The sequence below is a fragment of the Pseudonaja textilis genome, chromosome 7, assembly GCF_049901715.1.
Source record: "Pseudonaja textilis isolate UNSWEBS1 chromosome 7, rPseTex1.2, whole genome shotgun sequence".
NCBI classification, from domain to species: Eukaryota; Metazoa; Chordata; class Lepidosauria; order Squamata; family Elapidae; genus Pseudonaja; species Pseudonaja textilis.
In genome coordinates this window covers 48535512-48560715 of record NC_141996.1, presented here as the reverse complement: position 1 = coordinate 48560715, position 25204 = coordinate 48535512, and the positions used below count along the sequence as shown (strand labels likewise).

General features: G+C 38.3%; 1 long non-coding RNA gene across 1 annotated transcript in view; it reads right to left on the bottom strand.

Moving 5' to 3' along the window:
• Positions 1-4468: 4468 nt before the first annotated feature.
• LOC148125330 (uncharacterized) overlaps positions 4469-25204 on the bottom strand; it is a 42345-nt gene continuing 21609 nt past the window's right edge. The window contains exons 2-3 of the long non-coding RNA XR_015744345.1: positions 12690-12734; positions 4469-4532 (exon numbers count right to left, since the gene is read on the bottom strand). This is a non-coding gene — a long non-coding RNA (uncharacterized LOC148125330). The remainder of the gene's footprint in view (positions 4533-12689; positions 12735-25204) is intronic.

Genomic DNA, 25204 nt, shown 5'->3' with positions numbered 1-25204 from the left:
GTGAGGCGACTTCTCTGGAGCTGCTTCCTGGACAGGGTAGGTCGTATTTTCTTGAGTGTGCTCCACGAGATGATCGAGAGCGCTGACCCGGTGTCGACTCCCATAAGGCAGGGTTTACCTTCTAGATGGATAGAAAGTGTGATTTTATTAGGGGTCAAAAAGGTATGGTTAGCCTGGTAACACATATAACAATTTTCTACTTGCCTGGGTGGCTCGGAAGGAGAGTAAAAGGATGATGACCTTTGTGGAGCTGTGTGCGTTGCCTGGCAGGCCCTGGCGATGTGGCCCTTCTTGTTGCAATTGTTGCAGGTGGCGTTCCTAAACCTGCAAGTTGTTCTTGCATGGGACCCCCAGGGAGAGGCACAACAGGTTGTGTTTAGGTGTGCTGCTGTTTTTTAGTCTAGCTCCTACCTGAGGCTGTTTGAAGGGTTTGAGGCGATGGACCTCTGAGTGCTCGATGGAGTCTTCTTCGCTTACCACTTCCTTGGAGTGGACAGTGACCGGGTTGGCTTTGGTTGCGCTACCTTGAATTTCAGCAGCCGACTGAGTTGCTAGTTCTGCTGCCAAAGCTTCTTTGATTGCCTGAGTGAGGTTGAGGTCTTTCCTGGCCAGCAAACGCCTCTGTAATTTTATATCTCTGACTCCACAGACGAGTTGATCCAGGAGCATATCGTCTAGGTAATTTCTGAATTCACAGTGGAGTGCTGCGGTTCTCAAAGCGGCCATATACTGATTGACAGATTCCCCATCTGCTTGCTTCCTCATACGGAAGGCGAAGCGTCTCGCTATCTGTGATGGCTTTGGGGAGTAATGATTGGAGAGTGTCTCCAACAGCTCGGACCAAGGAACGTTCTTCAATTCTCTGGGGGCGAATAGCTGTGGCGGTATCGAATACTGCGGCCCCGCAGTAACTCAGGAAGTACGACTTCTTCCTGTTCTCTGTAGCATCGGCCAGACCGATGGCATCAATGTAGTGATTGAAGCGGTTCCTGTAAGAGTCCCACTTGTCTTCATCTGGCTTGAATGGTGGAAATGCTGGATTTGAATTCATGTTGAAGTTCAGTCTGTTGTAGACTGACCAATCTCACTGGGAATGCAATGGCCCTGATAAGTGTGGCAGCTGCAGTACGCAGTGCTGCTTCAGCTCTATAGGATCTCTCTGGGTTACACGCTCTATGTGGCTATGGTTGTATAGCCGTAACTGACTTCAGTTTGAAAATCGCGCCCTTACAAGGGCGTAGGCGGCTATGGCTGTAGCCCCGTGCTGACAGCTATTCAAAATGCGTGCCTAATTGTATCCTGGCGGCTGTGAGTGCAGCGCCGGAACTTCGCTAACAGCAGAATCCGAACTGTGACGGTTGGATTCTGTGCTCAATGCTGGGCGGCTGAGGTTTTCAGTGCCCTACTTTCATGTAGCTTTTTTAACGAGCGGCTACACGCTCTGCTTTCACTTCCGCAATTCACAACTGACCGAGCTCTCAGCGACGCGGCTACGGTTCAGCGTTTTGGTGTGTGATTCAGCTCTTGTTAGTTGCTGCTGGTTGGCCACATCCCACCCTCGTCGCCAATGTCAAGTTCCGAAGAAAGGGGAGGCCACACCAGAGCATTCTGTAACACGCTTTATTCAAGGGAATAAAGGGGGCTGTCGCTTCTGCAGCTAACAGCAGACTAGCTAGCGAACAGCGACTGGCTCAACCTAGCAGCCGGCTTTTATAGCCGGCTGTCGAAGGGAGCCAGCCAATGGGGGTTGCAAACGCCCCCACCGGATGGACGGACCTGATAGAGAACTTGTGTTAGTCCCGGGGACATAACAGAAAGTAACACTGATTAAAAACTCAATTAAGGTACCTAGAATTGTATTTAAAATAAAAGTAAGAAAATAACAAAATCTCATTAGGCATAATTACTTAGAAAAAGTAGGTTCTTTTACAAGAATCTTACTGTTGCATTATGCTAACTTAATACATTTATACTTTATAAGCTAAGTTTAATAGACATTTAATACTAAAACAAATGTAAACTGTAGCTTTTAATTTAATAGGTATTTCAGAAATATGTCGTAAACTTGGTGGCACGAATCTTTGGATTTCCTCTAAAAATTCAGAAAGAAATTATCTTTTCTTTCTTTGGTTTTTTTTTTATACTAACCAGTCACAAGCAGTGGGAAACTCAAAAGACTTATTATTATCATGTTACACAGAAGTTTCTTTAGCTTGCCTATTTCAAAAAGCCATTGCTGAATTCACATACAGTAACACACTAAACCATAATGTAGTTTGGTTGGTTCCAAATTAGCATGTAGAATGAGCTAAATTGTTACGTTGGTAAACCATTATTTATAGTTTAGTGCAAACTTCTTTGAATTCTATTTAACAAACTATGGCTTAATGTGTTATATGAATCTACATAAACCTATATCTGAGATACTTTACTATAATAGGCCTTCTGCTTATATTAAGATTTTACTGCAGAATGGATCACCAGTGCATAAAAAATAGTGGCAAAATTGATTGTAATTATTTGAGGTTATTGCATATTGCCCAAGAAGACCAGACCAGAATCAATGGGTTAAGATTATGAGATGGAAGACTTGGGCTCAATGTCAAAAGGAACTACCTATCTATATAAGCCTATCAGTAAAAGAGATTAACATCAGATGAACTGAAGACTTCTTTTTCACTGAAGAGTTTTATATATTTTTATGTGGCTATGTGTCAAAAGGCAGTCCAGTGATTCTGCAACATAGGGTTGGTCACCTGGAGCTTACAGAACTGACACAATGTATGTACAACAAATCTGGGCCATCTCTCTTCCAAGAAATCCATAATTCAATCCTTACCTAAACTGTCAAAATTTTGTCTGAATTCTTATAAAACTTGGTTCTAAGTTGCTAAGGAAAAAATCATTTTCTTTCTGAGGATGGACTTTATTGATTCCTAGCCTCCAAATTGCTTTTAGCCTAAATATCCAATACAAAAAAATATAGTGTTATGTCTGTGGAACTGGTTGGAGTTCCCAACCAGGTCCGCTGTTTGAGCGGGAGCACCAGCCGCTCCCATTGGTTGGCTCCGTTTGACAGTCGGCTATATAAGCCGGCTGTCGAGCAGAGCCAGCCCGTTGTCGCCCGCTGGTCTGCAAGTTAGCAAGCAGATGCGACAACCCTTTATTCTTAGCAATAAAGCCTTGTTAGTTGTACGCCCTGGTCTCATGCCTCTTCCTTACCATCGCTCCACAATATATAGTTCTTCAAATACCAACATACCTTGACTATGTATAATATTTACCTGTAAATAAATATGCCTACAAAGGAACCCAAATTGTCCACTGTAAAAGCTAGCATTGCAACTGATAATCTTGAAAAAGCCACTGTGAGTTTTATCCTATATTCATTGTATTTTGTCTGTAAAAAAACTGTATAGGATAAACTGACATTGATTTTTTTGTATAAGTTCACTCCATTCAATTACATTTATAATGTTATTATCCTTGTGCATAAGATAATGCAGTAATATTATCTACTTGAGACTTTAATAGTGAAGTTGTAATTATCCTATTAAAATTTAATAATTTCATTTCCTATCTTATCAGTTCTACCTTTCATTTATTGTTCACCTGTCTATCAAGCCTCAACTTTTCTCAGTACAAATGATCTTATTGTTTTGTACAGGAACATCCTATATGTATAAAGGTAATTGATACTTTCTACTTACTGTGGAATTAAGATATAAAGTCAGGGGTGGGATTCAGCCAATTCGGCCAGTTCAGGCGAACTGGATGTTAATTTTACATCCAGTTTGACGAACTGGTCATTCCAAAAACCAGCTGGCCCTGCTACATCCTGGCCCACCTCTCCCATGAGTCCTCACATGCCTGATTCTGGCTTCTAGGTATGTGCAGGGAGGCCTCCTAAGCCTAAAATGGGGCATGGGGGGCTGTGGTGCCCCACCCACACCCAGTTTTTGGCTACTCTGAAGCTGCAGGGAGGCCTCCTAGGCCCCAAATGGGGTCTGGGGGTCTGGTGAAAGAAATAAAGTGAAAGAAGAGGAAGGAATGGGAGAAAGAAAGGGAGGGAAGGAAGAAAGAGAGATGGAAGGAAGGAAGGAAGGAAGGAAGGAAGGAAGGAAGGAAGGAAGGAAGGAAAGAGAAAGGGAAGGGAGAAAGAGGGAAGGGAAGAGAAAGTGAATGATATATGGATGCAGTGGTGGGATTCAAATAATTTAACAACTGGTTCTCTGCCTTAATGATTTCTTCCAACAACCAGTTCTCCAAACTGCTCAGAAAGTTAACAACCGGTTCCCCTGAACTGATGTGAACTGGTTGAATCCCACCATTATATGGATGGATGAACAGAGGGAGGGAGGGAGAGAAAAGAGAGAGGAAGGAAGGACCACAAACCTTGACATTAGATTCAGCTTCAGAGAATGCTTTGAAACAGCACAGCCATGCAGGGCTGGAAGGGACCTCAGAGGTCATCGAGTCCAACTCCCTGCTCCAGCAGGAATCCTTATTTAAACTGGGTTATTTTGATGCCTCTAATGCAGAGAAGAAATTCCCAGAAAAAGGAAGGAATTTACTAAGCAAGGCTGCCATGCAGAGGAAGGCAGAGATAGTCCTCGACTTAGGACAACAATTGAGCCCAAAATTTTGGTTGCCAAGCAAGAACATCGTTAAAGTGAGTTTCTGTCTTTTGACCCACCCAGTTACATGACCACATAGCTATGCCCACCAAACCACTCCCACAGAACCTTTAGTAAAAAAAATTGAATCCCACCACTGCATAAAGTTGTCAAAATATATTTTGAGAATTGCTAATTCTATTCTATGTCACATAAGTAAAGCATATATGACAACTTGCCCACAGCAAGCTTATCTGAAATAGAGCCAGAATCAAGATTTATTAGGAAATAACATACATATAGTCTTTAAATATTCTAAAAGAAAAAAGGAGAAAAAAAACCTTGTACCTGGAAGCTGGTAGAAAACCTTTTCTTTTTAAAAAAAGAATACATTAACAATTCTGCAATAAATGTTGTATACAATGCTTTGAAGTCTTCAATGAATTTTATAAATCCCAATTTCATCATGTTTGAAAGAATTGCAGTTTGGATTTGCTCTTAACATAAAGTTGTATATTATATAGTAACCCTTACTAACATGTTAAACATGGACAGAAGATTTTTGATGAGTTAAAAACTCTTGATAATTGCTTATTTTGACTTTTTATTACAATGACTGTCTATCAAACATTGACTTGATTTTAAGAATTCATCACTTATCAAATTGCTAAGCATGTCTGGTTCAGTAATGATTCTGAATAGTAAACAAGAATAAACAGTTGGAGACAATATAACAAATTTTAAAAAAACACGTTCAGTAAAAGCAATAAAGCCTAAAGGCAAAATATTATAATAAAAGGCCCATCATATTAGCTGGCCCAAGGCTAAGGGAAGAGACAGATTTTTAAGGCCTGTTTAAACAAGTTTGGAATAAGGACTCTGCAAATCCCTGGATAGATGCTATTCCATGGGGTTGGCTATAGATCAAAGGCTTTGATTATTTTTATATGCAGTGTTGCTTCAAAAATGTATTTATTAGATATATAGCTCTCTCTCTGTGTGGGTGGGTGTATATGAGTGTATATGTATGTATTGCAATTGGTATATTATAACCTTTTTTTCTCTGTCTCTTTCATGTGCTATGATTGTAGGTTTTATGAACAAGGTAACGTAAACTAAAAATCAATAACATAATACAATATAATAAATAGCACAGCACAGCACAACACAACACAATACAATACAACATAACATAAAGAACCACGGTGGTGCAGTGATTAGAATGCAGTGTAGTTTTGCAGCCTAATTCTGCTGACTGTTGACTGCTAGCAGTTCAGTAGTTCGATTCTGACTGGCTCAAGGTCTACTCAGCCTTTCATCCTTCTGAGGTCGGTAAAATGAGGACCCAGGTTGTTGGGGGCAATATGCTGACTATGTAAACTGTTTAGAGAATGCTATAAAGCACTGTGAAGGGAGAAAGAGGAAAGTCTAAGTACTAGTGCTAGTACCATAACATAACAATATAATACTAAAAATATTAAAAAGAGGTTAAATAATAATATAAAAAAACAACGTGGAACACTGTTGATCAATCTTTCAACAGTTTACAGATGAAATTGATTTACAGATGAACCAGTTTACAGATGAAAACTGAACCCCAGAGTATGTGATGTACAGAGCAGAAACTGCTTCAGCAAACTACAATGACAACAATAATCACAACACATACCTGATACCTGATGGTATCATTGTAGAAATACTATCATTATATACTTGTATCAGAGGTGGTATTCAGCAGGTTCTGACCAGTTCTGGAGAACAGGTAGCAGAAATTTTGAGTAGTTCAGAGAACTGACAAATACCACCTCTGACTGGAGATTTTACAGTATCCTTCCCCTGTCATGCCCACCAAGCCATGCCCACAGAACCGGTAGTAAAACAATTTGAATCTCACCACTGACTTGTATCCATGCATTGCAAATTTCTGTGATGAGGCTGTGATATGTGTGCTGTCATTCCCCCAGTATGTGCCACTATTTTAAGAATAGTCTTAATTAGATAGATAGATAGATAGATAGATAGATAGATAGATAGATAGATAGATAGATAGATAGATGATAGATAGATAGATAGATAGATGATAGATAGATAGAAAACCTAGAATTATCTAAAACATATATATTGATCCTGGCAACAATCCTAGAATTTTAAATGCTGTTAAAAGCACGTACTAAATTTAAAAGATATTTTAATTACATATTTTGCTTTTAGATATTTCTGCCATTTTGAATTTATATCTGAATCCATATTCATACATATTTCTAGTTATTTTCATCATGAGATTATATTAACCTTCCATTTATTTTTGGGATGATTCCTTGCTATAATTATGCAGCTTCTCCACCCACATATGCATGGCTCAGAGAAGGGTAAGCAATTGCCTTTGTTTAAGTAAACAACTATGTATCAACAGATGTTGTACAACAAGAAGCTTAAAATATTTCCCCTTTCAGGACTTCCCTCTGCCTGCAAAGCCCTAGAAATGTAAATGAAAGTCCATGTCCCTTGAACTGACAATAATTTCAGGGTTGCAGCCACTGAATATTGTAGCATATCCTGATCCTGTCATAAGCCACAATGTGAGCACATTATGATTGATATTTTAATCAGCAGGAATCAACAGAAAGAATGTGGTAACTCTTTCTTATCACAAGTCATTGTAAATTTCAAGTTCACAGCCAGACTAAAGATCTAGAAAATAACCTTCCATAAAAAAAAATAGAGATGTTTTGATTTGTTGTGATTTGAGTCAGAATTAGGGCAGATTTTTTGTCCTCCTTTTTCCATGATGCTTTTATAGGTTGGGAGCAAAGCAAGCACAGATAAAGAGAATAGAATTTAAAAAACTTTATATGGGAGAAGTGTGAGTTTTTATTTCGTTTTTAAAATGCGCATGCATTTCACTTGCTCACTTCAATATTCTTACTTCCTGTTCATATAAAACTGTGAGTCAAGAAGTGCTGAGTGGTAGGAAAGAAGTGTGGGAACATCCCCCCACCCCGAAGAATGAAATATTTTGAGGAATATTTTAAAAAGGAAGAATATTATATTTCCCAAAGGGAGGAATGGAGAAACATGCTCTTGGAGACAGAAAGCAGCCCCCACCTTTCTTAATAGCCCTCAGCAGATGTCGACACTTAAGATATAAAAAGCTTATTGAAAGAACCCAAATATCTAGTTAGCTCTATTGATAGGCAAAACAGATACTGCAGGCAGAATTCCATCAAGATAGAACAATACTTTGTTCAGGGTCTGAACAAAGATAGGATTAGCCCTCAGCCACAATAGGAATTGCCCAAAATCCTTTTAGTTGCACCACCCCCAGCAAACTTCAACTAAACCTGGGAGCTTAGACAACCTATGGAGCCAGCTATGACCCCTAAATAAACTCTACAACAGCAATAGAATACATGTTCTTGCACAGGAATAGGAAGCTCAAATACAAAGCCCAAAAGAAGGTATAAAAGCAACCCACTCTCAACTCCATTTTGTCAGCTGCTCAAAGCCATATGTGGTTCTGCTTCACCAATAAACCATCTTTCCAGTCAGCCTCCATATTTCTAGTGTCTTTCTCCCACCTTGGAACTGAACCAGATGGAGATTTCTTCCCACAGAAGATATTTTAACATTAATAAAATAAATGCATAGGATGATCTCTGTTGCTAGACTTCAAGCATTCAGCATAGGACAATTCAATTATCAAAGACTCAGAGTAGCCACTCAGCATCTTAACATTCATAAGGAGAAATAAACATTTTCAATAATTTTTCTCAACCAAATATACAGATCTTGCATTCAGGAATAGAACACTGAATAATAGAGTTGGAAGGGACCTTGGAGGTCTTTTAGTCCAACCCCTTCTTGAGCAGGAAACCCTATATCATTTCAGACAAATAGTTGTCTATTCTCTTTTTAAAAAGCCTTTGTGATAGAACACCCACAGCTTCTGAAGGCAATCTATTCCATTTTTTGATTACTCTCACCATTAGGAAATTTCCTCTTAGTTTTAGGTTGCTTCTCTCCTTTGTTTCTTTTCTTGCCTTTTGGTACTTTGGAAAATAGTTTCACCCCTCATCTTTGTAGGAGCCCCTCAAATATTGGAAGGTTACTGTTGTGGATCGAGGAAATGAGAGGCTTAGACCAGAGCATAGTTGGAACAAGCTTTATTCTAAGAATAAAGGGTCGTCGCGTCTGCTAGCTAACAGGCAGACTTGCCAGCGAACGACAACTGGCTCAACCCGACAGCCGGCTTTTATAGCCGACTGTCAAACGGAGCCAGCCAATGGGAGCTGCTGGTGCTCCCGCTCAAAGAACGGACCTGGTTGGGAACCCCAACCAGTCCCAAAGACATAACAGGTACTATCATGTTACATGCAATAGAACTGAGTCCTAAGTAATGTCTGACAAGAAGAATATCAGGCCTTAACTTGTTCTTTTAGAAATGTAGTTGATATAGCAAATATTTCTTGTAGTCCCATCCTGTTTCACAGAGATGAAGCTGAAATTTGTAGGCTAATAGTGCCATAACTGATTTATTTCTAGCAGACAAGGGGAATCTGAAGAAGTATGCTTGGGATTAGCAAGAATTATCATTTAGTAATAACTGGAGGTCCATTTATTCCCCATGTCTGCCTAGAATAATGAATGTTTAAGAATTCAGAAAATTGTTGACTGTCATCTTTTTATGTTCACTTTATAATAAATGATTAGTGATTAATGAACCAGCAGTTCAATAATGGATTCAATTGGTCTACCAGCTAAACAAAGGATGTAATTAGAGTACTTTTTTCCAGGCTTGAGTAAAGAGGAACAATTTAATTAATCTTTTCTGTCATAGAAGGCATGAAAATCCAAGATTACATTCCAGATACTTTCTATGTAAGAATCATAGCCAAATTTATAATTTGATTCTAATTCTATTCATTTGATATGCTCCTTCCCATATAAACTGGAATCTGAGGCAGGCTAATGAAGTTGCTATTCAAAGAAGATTAAGTTCAAAATAAATAGCAGAGGCTGACTATTTACGTGAAATGATTTGGACATGGCTTAAAGCAGGATTTAAACATTATTCCCAAAAGTTATTACACAACCATGACATCATTAAGAACAGGCAGAATCAGGATAAATGGCAATGTTTGTTATTCAATTATAATAATTGGGTATTATTTCATACACAAATGTTGCTACTGTCATCAAACTGTCAAGTTCACATTTCATCCAAAGTTTTAATGTGCAAAATCAAGACCTTTCTGAAAGAAATACCTGTAATTAGATACAGAGGGTGGGGATGGGGAAAATTCAAGATAAATAGTTATACCGTAGTTTACTTTTGAAGATATTTTAAATATTTGGGTGGAGTGCTTTGTCTTGTTTTTCTTTTGTAACACGTATAATCAACTTATATGGTACTATTCTCTTTTATCCCACAAAATAATCTTAAATGCATTAAAAAAAAACAAGCCTGCCCACTTTTGGTAAAATTGTCTTTTTCTCTATTTCTTCCGAAGTGGTTTTGCAGATTAGACAACTTATTTTATGAATGTTGCTCAATCTAATAATCTTCAGATTTCTTGTTTTGCATAATAGTATTTTAAAATGTATATCAATGGGATATGTATATCAATCAGAGAAAATTATTAATCATCTGAATTGCCCTTAATTAATATATATATTCTCAGCAAGATATTTATATAGATGGAATTTCCATTTCCATTTATTTTTTTGCTCCACATTGACTTGAGAGCATGAAAGTGACATAATGATCCTTTTAAGAGAATTGGCTAGTTACCAAAACAATGCCAATGGGAAAAAATATTAAACTATACAATAAAATAAACTATAAAAAAATAAAAACTGGATCCTGAAATATTTTTATATAATCTCTTTGCACAGATTCAATCCTGAAAATAGAGCTGACTCAAATTCACTTTAATGTTGCACCACCAAAATATCTCTCTTGTGAAAAAAAGACTTTAAAAACTGCATCATTACAATGCAAGACCAGCCATTGTAACATAATTTGCAATGACAAAAGAAGCAGAGCATATATCACAACAATATATCACAACTGCTTATTTTCAAAGCAACATTAACCCACAGTGCTCATGCACAGCTTCAAACAGAGCCACAACTACATTAAAGGAAAAACAAACTTCACAAAAAATAAACATCATAATTTTATTACATATGTTGTAGGTTGCTTTCAGCATCTTGGCATTTTCCCCCATCTTTCTAACAAAGCTGAAATCCCATGAATACACAACATAGTTGTCTGAAAATATGAATTCACTGAACTGATTTTTTTATTAAACAGAATCATAGAATCATGATGTGATTTTTCATTTATTGATGGAATGCTAAGAGGAAAAAATCAAACAATTTATTGAAAAAATGCAATCTTTTAAAATCTATTACCAGATAATCTACTGAGTCAAAATTGGTGGACAGAGTTTTTTGAAACTTGAAAATATCAATCATCATTTCTTTCAGACAGACAGGACTTCATTTTTCCATTACTGAACTCTGTTCTGCCCTGAAGATATTAAGAAATAGAGTCCTATAAGGCATTAATGTTGTTCAACAAGTAAGGCTGAGTTGCTGCTACAAAGAGCCCTAGTGCTAACTGATAATATGAGACTCTATCCTTATCCTTTTCCATGCTTCAAAGATGCTACAGTTGGACTGGAAATGAATAATAATACTAGATTAGCTCTTTGATGAGATATAATTATCTCTTCTATGGGTGTCATTAAGACAATTATGACATTCAGAATCTTGCAACACAAGATTGTCCAATTTATATCTGATCTTGTTGGTATTACAAAGACATTACAATGGTTGAAGTCTTTTGTATAAAACCACATTTCTATGACACCACATTCCTACAAAAACCATATTCCAAACCATGTTCCTAAGAAAACATAATCATCTTTAAACAATGTGTGCTTGTAAATACATCTTAAACATACAGCTAAATGCCTACACATATTTTGTTAATATTGTTTGAAATTATTTTGATTTTTTAAAAAAATATATTAAAAAACATATCTAGTATTTATTCCAACATCACAGCAAAAGGTTTCCATTGTTTGTCAGATGGTGAATCTCTGCTAAATATATATATTCCATGAAAGATATTTTTCAACAAACAAACTTTATAAAATGAAAATGAAGTCATTTCAGATTTTAGAAAGACTAAGTAAAAAGGCCTTAGCAAATACAAAGAATATTCTACTTAAAATATACTTGGTTACAAAGTTACTGCTGCGTGTTAGTGTTGATTGTGAAACTTCGATTTCCTATTAATTTTGATATTAATATTTTTCTCCATAATTCATATGCATTCTTCCCACTAGCATACGTAAGTTTTCAAAATGAAACACTTGCTTAGGAACCTTTGAAAATAAGAATAAAAAGGTAAAATATAGAATAACAGAATAAAAGAGTTGGAAGGGACCCCGGAAGTCTTCGAGCCAATTCCCTGCTTAACTCTATAATATTCAACAGTTACTCATATAGCTGTTAAGGCAATAAGGATTTGATAGAAAAAGTAAGGCCAGGGGCTTGTCCATGTGTGGAGAGGGAAAACACTCTCTCTCCCCCTCCCTCTCGCTCTCCCTCCCTCTCCCTCCCTCTCCCTCTCCCCTTCCCCTTCCCTCTCTCACCCTCCCTCTCTCTTCTATCTTCACACAGACACACACTTTGAACTATATGTGTGCATGAATTGTATTTGTTTATCTCTACAGACATAGAGCTATGGCTAAAAAATAATTGTGAGACCGGATGTAGTTTTACCAAGGAATGTATTAGGAAGAAAAGGAAGTTGTGAGCCAGTTCTTGTTGTAAGTTATGTAAAAAATATTCTATTCTATTGAACTATCTGGAAATGATCTCTAAGTTTTCTCAGTGACAACTCACTGGGATAGATTATCAGGCACCCTTTGATTTTGGCAACAAACAGAACAAACACCAACACAATTCAAACAGGAAAAAAAACCCTACATTGATGACAATAAAAACTCTCTCTATAGGAACCATCTGCTTCAAAAAGAGGAAAATTTAGATACAAACCTTGACAGAGATAATCTGTTGTCTCTACTCTAGTTTATTTATTATCTGCAACAAACAAAAAGAGAAAATTATCCAATAGAATAATGATTATAATAGTTTGTTTGTGCATCCAGTGAAACTCAATGAGAATTCCCTTCTATAAATATTCATCTGGTTCCAACATTTTTCACTATGGAAAATTCAGAGAAAATACTTACAGACAAGAAATGTCAGCCAAATGCTTTTGGCAGAAAGAAATTTCTCTTTCCAAAGGTAAGATACCAGACAAGAAAAAAAATACTCCAAAAAAAAATACTGAAAGTTTTGTGGCTAACTTAGGGGTTTTGATTTTTTGTCTATAGAAGAAAAATGCAGCCTTTTCATGTATACTTCAAAATTAGTTTAGAAACAGTCTAAATTACGTGAATTTTGATAATTGGCAGTTTAATTTCTTTAAACCATGGAAACAAACTTTTTGCTCTGTAAAAAGTTTCCAGTTAACATGAAGTAGTGTTAGAAAGACCGCAGTCCAAGTTTGAGATCTGAGTGCCACATGATGGAATAAGTTCTTGTCTTTATTCCAGCTCCTGCCACATTAGAAGTTTGAAAGCATGCAAATGTAAGTAGGTGAAGAGGTATCACTTTGATGGGAAGGTTACAGTGCTCCATGACATCATGACCACAGAAATGTCTTCAGACAATGCTGGCTCAGTGACCTTGAATGGAGATGAGCATCGCCCCTTGTAGTTCACAACGGCTAGCAGAGCAAAATCTCCAGGCACTCCTTTTAATAGGAAGAAACAAACTGTTCTCTTGTGCCATGCAAAATTCAAGTCAGTATCAATACAAATGGAAGAGCTTTCATGCCACCTAACCCCTGTCCAGGCTTGTTGAAACAGTAGAATCACCAAGTGAAGCAGGAAAAACCTCCAAGTACATTCAGTACGTTATATGAATCCATTAGGAAAGTGAATTTTAACTGGCACACGACCACTGCAAAAATTTGGAAAAGCTGCTAATCAATGATTGGTATTTAGCAGTATGTGGAACAGGTGCTGCTAATGAGTTACTGTAAAACATGGCTATTTTTATAAAGAATGGGGAAAATGGTTAATGGTTATATTTTTTCTGCAAAATGTCCTGATTGAGTTTTGGCTGAGCAAAGCCTATATATTGTACATCCATAATAAATGGCAGATGATGCTGTAAGTATATGTATATCCAGTTTATTGTATATTAAAACCATATCTAGTATTAAACGTCACTCATTATTGTCTATATTATCCAGTCTGTTTTCAATTGCCCTTGATATTAGTAAGCTTCAGGTAAATGCTATGACTCTTACATTTGTTTGCTTACAATTAGAAGCATTACTTGTGAAGCAGGACCTTGAAATGTTGTATGATGTTTCTATACTTTAATCTTTTAAAGTGTGTCATAGTCTTTATTCCATGTAGTAGAAAACTCCAGAGATTTGCTTGGGCTCCTATTGTATTGTCTGTATTACAAAAGTGGAATTGCTTGAAACTTTAGCTCTCTGCTTTGGGATGTGCATAGAATAGTGTTTTATGCATACACAGGAGGTGTGTATTGCTTCTCAATGATAAGAGTTGTTTCCCCAGACTGATCCATCTGATCCCTCCAAAACATCATCATCCTCATGAGATTTTGAACCTATAAAAATAAAAATTTATTACTACTTCAACTTCTTCTCTGTCAATAATCCTTAATCAGAGTGACCCACTTTAATGCTTAGTTCTGAATCTTTTCATTTTATAAATGATTAAATGGTTTCTGCTGAGAGGACAAAATTATTTTTCCTTCCTGTTTAATAAATTATTAGATTATATTTTTAAAATCATTTCCTCCTTTTAGAGTAAGTAGATCTTTGAAAAGCATATATTATAAGGTATCTATATTTTTAGCATCCAGGTTTTTATTCTTCTTATCCCACTCAAAGTCTGAATCAAAGTTCAAGATCCTGCATATATACTTGCAATATAAGTGGTTCTTCAGCATTTTAGCACATAGTATTTCCAGAAATAGTTCTACCCTAAAATTAGTGGGTTACTTCCTGGGCATTTTTCCTACAAGAATGTTATGCCAATTACACTTGGCTGAAAACACAAGCTTTTGACTAACTCGGTGGGGTGGGGGTGGGGAACAGTGGATGAATGGGGGAAGATCATATTTCACAAAATGCCTCCATTGTGTTTAATCAGAAAAAAAATTAAGGGAAATTATAAATTACTTCATAATAACTGATTAAGATATTACATATGTAAAAATGTAAGGAATATTAAATGTCCATATAAAACTTTTACATCTTTTCCTTAAATATTATGAATCTAGTAAATGGAAAAGGATGTGTTTGCGTTGAACAAAACTGTCATTCTCATAAATCATAGCAAAAGCTTTTGTATGCTTTTAAAAGTATGTATTTGTTTCAGAAATAATGAAAAAAGCTAAGATTCAGATATATTTTTTCAAAATGAAAGCAATGAACACACATTTACCACCAATTCAAAAAGGAAGTACTTTATCCTTTTTTAAACATCTTTTCTAGATTTTTCCAGAATTCTATGGGAATTTTATTGCTCAAGGAAAAAAATATACATAGTTGCCATGAAAATTTACATCTTCCCATTTCTTTTAAATTCCCTTGATGACCCAAAGTTCATAAGATTCTAGGAAAATAACAAGGTTCTAAAATCACAGGTAGCACCAGTAAATACTAAATCTAACAAAGAAAGAAAAGAAACTTGCATATAACTTTTATATTCAGTTATTTTCGTACATGTAATTGTATCAGATGACATTGCTTGATCCCTAGTCAAAATTCTCCCTGCATCCCCTTTCTCTTAAGCAATATGGGTTGATCACACAATATGCATCATGATATCATCACAGAAATGACACAATTTATATGATGATGGTTGTGAAACATTTGGTACTATTTTCTGATCTTGCTATATCAAGGATATTAAGCCAGAATGTTACCTCAAAAAAATAAAAGCAATCATATTTGCAGTAATTGTGCAAGTCTTCCCTACACAATCAAACCACATCAAATTCCATCAATAAAGGCCATCAATAAGCTAAGACAATTTCTGTTCAGAAATCTCATAATTTTGGAGCTGACTCAAATGCTATTAGTCATCAAGAGAATCCTGAGATTATCCTAAATTATTACCTTCCCCAACTTTTTTTTTAAAAAAACAAGTTTTATTGATTTTACAAACAAACAAACAAAACAAAACATCATTAAACATTAAAAACATAAAACCTCTTTCCATTGTAAATCTTTACAAGGCAGGTAACACATTGCTTTATATCACATACTTATAATTTATCCCATTTCCATATAAACACGTAAATTCCCTTTACCAAATTCCACATTGTTTCTCTTTAATCATTATTCAATCATATTTCCTTTCTAATTTATCTGCTATTCAGTCATCACATTTATATTTTCCTCTGGCTTGTTTATAATTGTTCTCATCTAGTCTTCCTCCGAGATTTTATTATTTAATTCTTAATTGGACACACACACATAAGACATAAACATAAAAACATAAAACTTTCTTTTAGAAAGTAACTTGGCCCCAGATTACCTCTTTTTGTATGGACTTCAATTGAATTCATGCTCTTCTTATATACCATTACCTATCTTGTTTACCATTCTATATCTATTATATAACTCCTCTCCACTTTTGCCTCGTCTTAATTCTGTTTTATATATTTAATCTTGCTTTAAAGAAAAATATTTTTATATCTTTTGTCCATTTCTCCATTTACATCTGTCTTATTTCCAATATAAAAAAGAATAGTTTCCCCTGGAATCACTCATCAGAGTATGATGCCTTTCTATCATTCCCCTAAATTAAAATTTAAAATAACACCTAAATCCCAATCAGATTCTGCTTAGTACATTCTACTATTTCAGAAACCAATACTACAATAATAAATCCATAACTCAACACATTAATCCATTAAACTCTATATTTAAACTAATATTTTAAACATTCCCTTTAGTATTTTATTAAAACTTAAAATCATTCATTATTAAACATTTTAAAGTTATACCTTAATATTTTGGTCTTTTATTAGATCTTAAAAAGTTCTGATTATCTACTTATAATACAAATACCACTATTACAATACTCATGTGTACTTTGCAGAATCCCCCCTTTTTTAAAGAAAATAAAACCCATACATTACCCATTATCCCTAAAAGAAATTTTCTTTTCTCCATCTTGTTTTATACCTTTGTAACTTTTTCCCCCTTTTCCCTTTCCTTCTTAGCCCGCCTAAACTTTTTACCCACTCCTCTCCAAACCTCTGCCTTCTTGGTTTCCCCTTTCTGTTGCATTCCTCTTTCCTTTTGCTTTCTAGCATTCTGTTGTTTTTGCATCTTCTTTTTCTCTTTCATAAATATTTTTTTATTTCTTAAGTCCTTCCTTTTCGCTCCTCTCTTTCTCCTTTCTTTCTTAGTCACACCATTTAGTTCATTAAAAATGGCTTCTTCTTCCTTGGTTTCTTCCAGCTGTTGTTTAATTTGCTGACACATGACAAGCGCCATATCTAGGAAACAAAGGGCTTCTCCCATAACATCTTTGCCTTCTTTCCTTATTTTTAAATATTGTTTTTTTAGTTCATCAAGAGATAGAGCCATTTTAAACTGTTTCTTCTTCTTTTTCTGTTCCTCTTCTTATTATTAAGCCAATCAGTTATTTCCAAACTTAAAACAGTTCCCAAAAGTCCCAAAATCCCACAGTCATCAAACAGTCCAGGCAGAGTACAAACTTCTTTTTACAATTTCTCTTCTAGGGGTGAAGTCAAATTAGGGAAAGAAAAAATGTCCAGTCTGTGCTTTAAATCTTTTTTAGAATTAATTTCTATTCTCTTTATCTTCAAGGCATCTCCTCCAGCAAAGTCTTAGAGTAAATTTTTTTTTCCAAGCCTCTCCCTTCCCACTTATAACAAAGGAGTTTAGGTTTTACCTTCTATCAAAAGGCAGGTTTCCCTTGTCCATTTGTTAATTCCATAAGGGAGGGAGAGTAACTTTCCCTTTTCATCACTTTTCTTCGCTGCTGAAAACATCAATCGGGAACATTGTAGCATCCAGAAAAAAGCCAATACTTTCCCAGGTGTTGAATATGTCCTTAAGGTCCCAGTTCGACCAAGAAAAAACTTTCGTTTTAAAACTCCTTCTTCTTCCTCCTGCACATTCTTTATCCAGTTGCCGGCTTCTTTATGGTGGCCATTAAGACCGCCGCTCCACCGTCTTGAGAGAAGGGGGTTATTGCCGGCTGGGGAGGTGGTTTGCGATACCCCTCAACCCCTGGCCGGATCCCCCCTTTCTTCAGCTGCCCCAACAGGGCAGCCTTAGCCTCCAAATCCATCAGGATCGGAGGCACCAAGGTGTCTAGCACAGCAGGGATCGTGGAGAAAAGCGAATCCCTGCTGTCACCGAAGCCGACAAACCGGAAATTCCTCCTTCCCCAACTTCTGTATGCCTTAAATTAAGTTTATATCTGGTGACATCAAAATATTTCAGTATTTATTGAGTATTTATTTGTCAAGCATGTATTAGATAACAGATATAATTAGAACATGATTATGATTACATGAAATGGGTACAAATAAAAGGGGGCATTAGGTCAGGGATGGTAGGCATGTTGGTGCACTAATGCATGCCCCTTACAGACCTCTTAGGAAAGGGGTGAGGTCAACAGTAGACAGACTAAGGTTAAAGTTTGGGGATTTGGGGAAGAAACCACAGAGTCAGGTAGTGCATTCCAGGCATTGATAACTCTGTTGCTGAAGTTATATTTTCTGCAATCAAGTTTGGAGCGGTTTACCTTAAGTGTGTTTCTATTATGTGCTTGTGTATTGTTGTAGTTAAAGCTAAAGTCGTAATTGACAGGTAGGACATTGTAGCAGATAATTTTATATACTATGCTTAGGTCAGACCAAAGGTGGTGTAGTTCTAAGTTGTCTAAGCCCAAAATTTCAAGTCTGGTGGAATAAGGTATTCTGTTGCAAGCAGAAGAGTGGAGGACTCTTCTCATGAAATATCTCTGGACCCTCTCAATTGTATTAATGTCCGATATGCACTGTATTCAAGAATTGGTCTAGCAAATGTTTCGTAGGCTCTAGTTAGCAGTACAATATTACCAGAAAAGAAGCTATGTAGGATTAGGTTAAAAACTCTTAATGCTTTTTGGCAATGTTGTTACAGTGGGCTTTGGCACTTAGATCATCAGAGATGAGTACTCCAAGATCCTTGACAGAATGGGCGTCGTCTATAGGTTCATGTCCATTCAGCTTATATTTTATGTTCTGATTTTTTTTGCCAATGTGTAAGACAGAGCATTTGCTTGTTGAGATTTGAAGTTGCCACTTGTTTGACCATTCTGACACATAGTGAAGGACTTTTTGAAGGGCAGCAGTGTTGTTGGTGGCATTGAATAGCCATTGAATCACCAGCAAGGAGAATGCAGTTGCTTTTAATATGATTGCAAAGGTCATTTATGTAAAGTATACCGAGTATATCTCACACAACTGAAGATACTAAAGGCCATTTGAACAGGTATCTATTATTGCAAACATTTGTCTTCTCTTTGGAGCTATCACTTTATAATTATTTGTTTTTTGTATTCCTACACATGATGAAATGCATTACTTTATTCATGGCACAATGTATATGTTTATGCTCTAAAATAAACATTTTAGATTCAACAAGATTCAACTATGGAAGTATATACTGTACTGTGTAACATTATAGATTTAGCTACAATTATTAAGAGAATACTTACAGAGGCTAAAATATAGTTTATTACTATATGGATGATGATGTTTGAGAAGCCAATCTGAAAAAATGTAGAATGTCTAGAAATGGTAAATCAGACAACAAAGGGGATACTGCAATGGAAAAGGGAAATGTCCTGGCTACAAGTGTTGAACATTTTTGCATGAGTAATATTGTGTGGTACGTGAAGCATCAAAGTGCAAAAACCTGATTTTAATGATAGAGTCACCACCAAGACCTGAATTGCTACAACAATCCTACACTGTGGTGGCCTATTATCCAAAAGTGTTGATTGAACTTTAGGCACAGCAGTAGTAGCTCTAGCAGAAAATGTGTGCGTTTGACTGCTTCAAAGTTATGAATACCACAAATTACTCTTGAAAGTATCTAAGAATATTACACATTACTCTTGAAAAAATTCTCTGAATTTTTTTCTTCTTTGCAACAATTTTAAAACCAAATATTTTCATATTCATAAAAAGGAGGAAAAGGAGAATTTTTTTCTTCCTGGTATATGACTAAATGGTGCATCACATTGTACTTTACATGGTCTTAATATTATATGTTATTACTTAAAAGATACTTTAGAAAAAAATATGGGAATACGTTTAGTGTCAATAATATTTTACTTTGCAAATTGATTCATGTTGATTAACTCTGGAATTTAAATCAGTTAGCTTTATGTTCATGTTAGACTAAACAATTATATACCACTAGAAATTTCACATACATTTTTTATTCCTCCTTCCTCCCCTTGTTTGTGATTTAGAGTAATCAGTGCATTTGATTTTATGTGATTTGCAAAGTGACACTTTGGTGCAAATCACACTGCCAAAAAAGCCAATACAGCAGGTCAGGGCAAAAAAAGGAAAAAATGCAACTTACCAAACCAGGCAAGTTGGATGGCTCACATGCCAGGTAAGGAGGGAGTGGGTGGGGAGGGGAGGGGCCAGCTAGTGGAGCGATTTGCCGGTTCTCCAAACTGGGCACAATCATGTGTGCAGCGTTTGAAAAAATCATCAGCTATTCCGCCTGGACAGCTGACAAGTGCTGCACTCTGGTGTGCAGCCTTTAAAAATCCTCGTTTCCTGCTTTTTCAACCTCAGCTGTGCCGCGCAAAGCAGCAGAGGAGGGAAAAGCAGGGAATAAAGGACAGCCTAGAGCCCAGGCAGGCGGCTGGGCCAAACACCGAACCGATTCGGTGTCAGCTTCCCTTCGCAGCTACAGGTTCTATAGATCTGGGCCGAACCAGTAGCATCCCACCCCTGTGTAGGGCTTCCTGTCTGAGAATGGGGTTGGACCAGAAGACCTCCAAGGTCCCTTCCAACTCTGTTATTCTTTTATTCTGTTTAGGTTTCTATTCAGCTCTTTATTATAGTGCCATTTTAAACTGGGATTTAAAAAAATGATCTTTGTATGTCATAATATTTCTTGAAAGTCCACCTGGCCTTAATTGAGCAAATAAATAATGTCATACCTTCTGTCTTTCTTGTCCCCATACAGCATCTGTGTCATGGAAGCATGTATACACCATTCACACTTAACCAAAAATCTGTGCTTCAGGATAGAAGGAAGGCATATTTTTATAAATAAGTGTTTGCTTAGTTTTTTTTTTAATCAAAACAAAGTTGTGAATAATGTTTGGAATGCAGTTGACCATTTTCAGCAAGCACATGCAGTCCAAGTAAAGAAAAAAACAAAAACATAGCACTTGTATGTGCAAAAGCTTCATCAATAAACTGGGAACATTTATAAAGAAATTGCTATATTATTATATTTAAAACCTGCTGTTCCTCTTCTTTTTTCTGGAAATGCAACTTCTTCTTTTCTGCTGAATATAAAGCTGTAATCAGAATCAGAAATATCACCTGAACAAAATTGAGTTTCTCGGCATTCTATATCAGAGAATAGCACTGGTAAAGAGAGATACTAATCTACCCTTGAAAAGAATGAATTGACTTTGAAAAAGGAAACTGAAAGTAAGTGCAGAAGACGGGGGTGGGATTCAAATTTATTAACAACCAGTTCTGTGGGTGTGGCTTAAATTGTGGTTGTGGCTTGGTAGTCCTGTGACTGGGTGGGCGTGACCAACTCAATGTCACTCATGTCAAGGGGTGCCTCACCTGGCCTCTCCCCTCCCAGCCATTCCTTGTCACATCCAGCCTCAACTTATCTATAGTTCTGTAAAAATGTTGTTCATCTTTTTTTGACTTTATTATCTACATACTATAGATGTACCTTCATGGAGAAAATGGCTCACATGCTTTGCTCAAGAGTGTGATAGGCAACAGGATTTTAAGGGGCTGCCAGAAAGAGGAGGGGGGGGAGGCAATGTATTTTCCAAAGCACCAGAAGGCAAAACAAGAAGCAATGGATGGAAACTGAACAAAGAGAGAAGCACACTAAAACTAAGAAGAAACTTCCTGACGGTGAGAACAATTAACCAGTGGATCTGCTTGTCTCCAGAAATTCTGGGTGCTCCAACACTGGAGGTTTTTAAGAAAACACTGCACAGCCATTTCTCTGAATGGTTGTTCCCCCAAAGGTTCCTTCTAAGTGTTATTCTGTTATTCTGACACCTTTCCCAGGACCTCTACTCAGAGTTTGACATCCTCAGTTTTCCTGTCTGAGCAGGGGGTGGACTAGAAGACCTCCATAGTCCCTTTCAACTCTGTTAAATACACATGTATTTATGTTCTGGACTATAGACACGTAAAATCAATAAAATTGCTCTAGGTTTAGGGAAAATGTAAAATATTAATACATGATAAATAATGGAACAATTAAAAATAACAGCACAGTTTTCTCTCCCCCCTTCCTTCCTATTTCTTTTTTTCTTCCTATTTCTCTTTCTTTCTTTCTTTCTTTCTTTCTTTCTTTCTTTCTTTCTTTCTTTCTTTCTTTCTTTCTTTCTTTCTTTTTCTTTCTCTCCCTTCCTTTCTTGCTTGCTATTTCTTTTTTTCTTGTCTCTCTCTCACACACACATGCACACACCACACAGTCTCTCCCCCTTCCTTTCTATTTATTTCTTCCTATTTCTTTCTTTCTTTCTTTCTTTCTTTCTTTCTTTCTTTCTTTCTTTCTTTCTTTCTTTCTTTCTTTCTTTCTTTCTTTCTTTCTTTCTTTCCTTCCTTCTCTCCCTCCCTTCCTTTCTTTCTTTCTTTCTTTCTTTCTTTCTTTCTTTCTTTCTTTCTTTCTTTCTTTCTTTCTTTCTTTCTTTCTCTTTTTTTCTCTCCCTTTCTCTTTCTTTCTTGCTCTTTATTTCTTTTTCTCCCTTCCTCTTTCTTACTTGTTCTTTCTTTCTTACTTTCTTACTTTCTTTCTCTCTCTCTCCCCTTACCTACCTTTCTTTCTTTCTTTCTTTCTTTCTTTCTTTCTTTCTTTCTTTCTTTCTTTCTTTCTTTCTTTCTTTCTTTCTTTCTTTCTTTCTTTCTTTCTTTCTCTCTCTCTCTCTCTTTCTTTCTTTCTCTCCCTTCCTCTTTCTTTCTTGCTCTTTCTTCCTTTCTTTTCTACTTTCTCTCTCCCTCTCCCTCCCTCTCCCTCTCTCTAGCTCTCTCTCACAGACACACATACACACACCTGGTCTGGGACAAATCTGGCGAGCTCCAATCAGCAGTGGGCAGTAGGAAAAGGAAGAAAGGGGGGCAGTTTGGTGGCAGCATAGACTTGAGCACCCTCCTAGCCCTCCCAAAGTACCTCCACATGTAGCGGCGGCAGCGGCACTGGGATCTTGAGTACCCCCCAGCCCTCCCAAAGTACCTTCGCAGGCAGTGAGTGGTGAGTGGGGGTGGTGGGTGGGAGGGGTGGTGCTCCAACCAGGAGGGCAGGGACCTGGCTGTCTCCTGTAAGCAGTGCTGTTGCCGTAGGGCCTCCACCACCTGTGCCCACTTCCTTTCATTTTGCCCCCAGGAGAAGTGGGCAGAAGCAGCAGAGGCAGTGGAGGCACGGTGGCAACAAGCCTGCTTATGGGAGGCAGCTGGGTCCGCCACCCTACCGGTCAGAGCACTTCTGTTGCAGTTCACTGTGCCACAGCTGCCACGTGGTAGGGAGAGCTGGGAGAGTGCTGCATGGTGGCTTAGCCAGCCAGTCGAGCCCAGGGATGGTGGGCAGGTAGGTAGACCCCAGCCAGCACCACTGACGGGATAGGGCCACACTGATGGGGAAGCGAGCCAGCTGAGCTCAGTGATGGCAGGTAGGTAGGCCCCAGCCAGTGTTACTGGCGGGTTGGGGCTGTTGTAGTTGAGCAATGAGAGGCTGAACCAGGGCATGGATGCAACAATACTTTATTATGTCAATAAAGGACTGAACGTGCTAACCAAGCCTGGGACTGGCTCGCAGCGATCAGCGGCTGACCGAACCCTGCAGCCTGCTTTTATAGCCAGCTGCTGGGGAAGGCCAGCCAATGAGGGACAGCAAACGCCCCCGCAGCGTGAGCGGACCTGAGGGGGAACTCTTGCAAGTTCCAGGGACATAACACCCCTTCCCCCCAGATGCGAACACGCATAGTCATTTAAATATGCTGGTGGTCTGTGCTGGCGCCCTGAGCGGCGCAACTCGGGTGAGTTGACAAGTGGTCCAGAGTCCGAAGTGGTTGGTGGGACCGGTGCGGAATCGCGAGCTTGCGCAGCGGTCTGCACTGGTCTGGGTGACGTACAACGGGCCGGTGATGATGTGCCCTCGTCTGCTGGTTCGGGTGGGTCACTCATCTGATGATCCCGATCTATGTCGTGTCTCTCCGGCTCTGATGGAGGTGGTGAAGGACCTCTGGGACTGGTGTCGACGAGGGTTTGGTGCGGTAACTGCGTGCTGACCTGTGCCCATGACTCTGTGTTGGCGAGGGTACCTTGACGCCTTCGTAGCTGGTCCAGGTGCCTTTTCCAGATGCGGCCGTCCTCCAGTCGGACTCGGTATGACCTGGGCCCGGTGATGGCAACGATCTCTCCTGGGATCCACAGTGGGTCCGCAGCATAGTTCCTCGCGAATACATGTTCCTGCAAGACAAAATCTCTAACCCCCGACATTGAAGCGAGAGGCGTGTCAGGACAGTAATGAGGGTGAAGCCTGTCTAACACCGTTCTTAGGCATCTACCCATCAGGAGTTCGGCAGGGGATTTATTAGTGACTGTGCACGGGGTTGAGTGTTGGCTCAGCAAGAAACGGGATAGTCTGTGGTGCCAGTCTTCCTTGCTGAACCTGGCCAATGCTTCTTTTGTGGTCCTAATGGCTCTCTCTGCCAATCCGTTGCTGGCAGGATGAAAAGGGGCCGTGAAGATGTGACGGATGCCCAGGTTTGCGGCGAAACGACTGAATTCAGCTGAGGCAAACTGGGGACCGTTGTCGGAAACTATAGAGTCCGGTAGCCCGTGTGTCACAAATAGGCGGGTCAGCACCTTGGTGACTGCTTGTGTGGTGGTCGTGGACAGCTGGGCCACGTCGATCCACTTAGAGTATGAATCCACGACCACCAAGAATGTTTTGCCGTGGATTGGGCCCGCTAAGTCAATGTGAATCCTGGACCAAGGTGCGTTGGCGCTTTCCCACTTTGTAGGGGTGGTGACTGGAGGGGATGGTCTGGACTCTTGGCAGGGTTGGCAAGAGCTTACCCATTTGATGATGTCGTCGTCGAGGCCCGGCCACCAGACGTAGCTTCGTGCCAAAGCCTTCATCCGGACGATGCCAGGGTGGCCCTCGTGCAATGCCTCCAGGACTCGGGTGCGAAGTG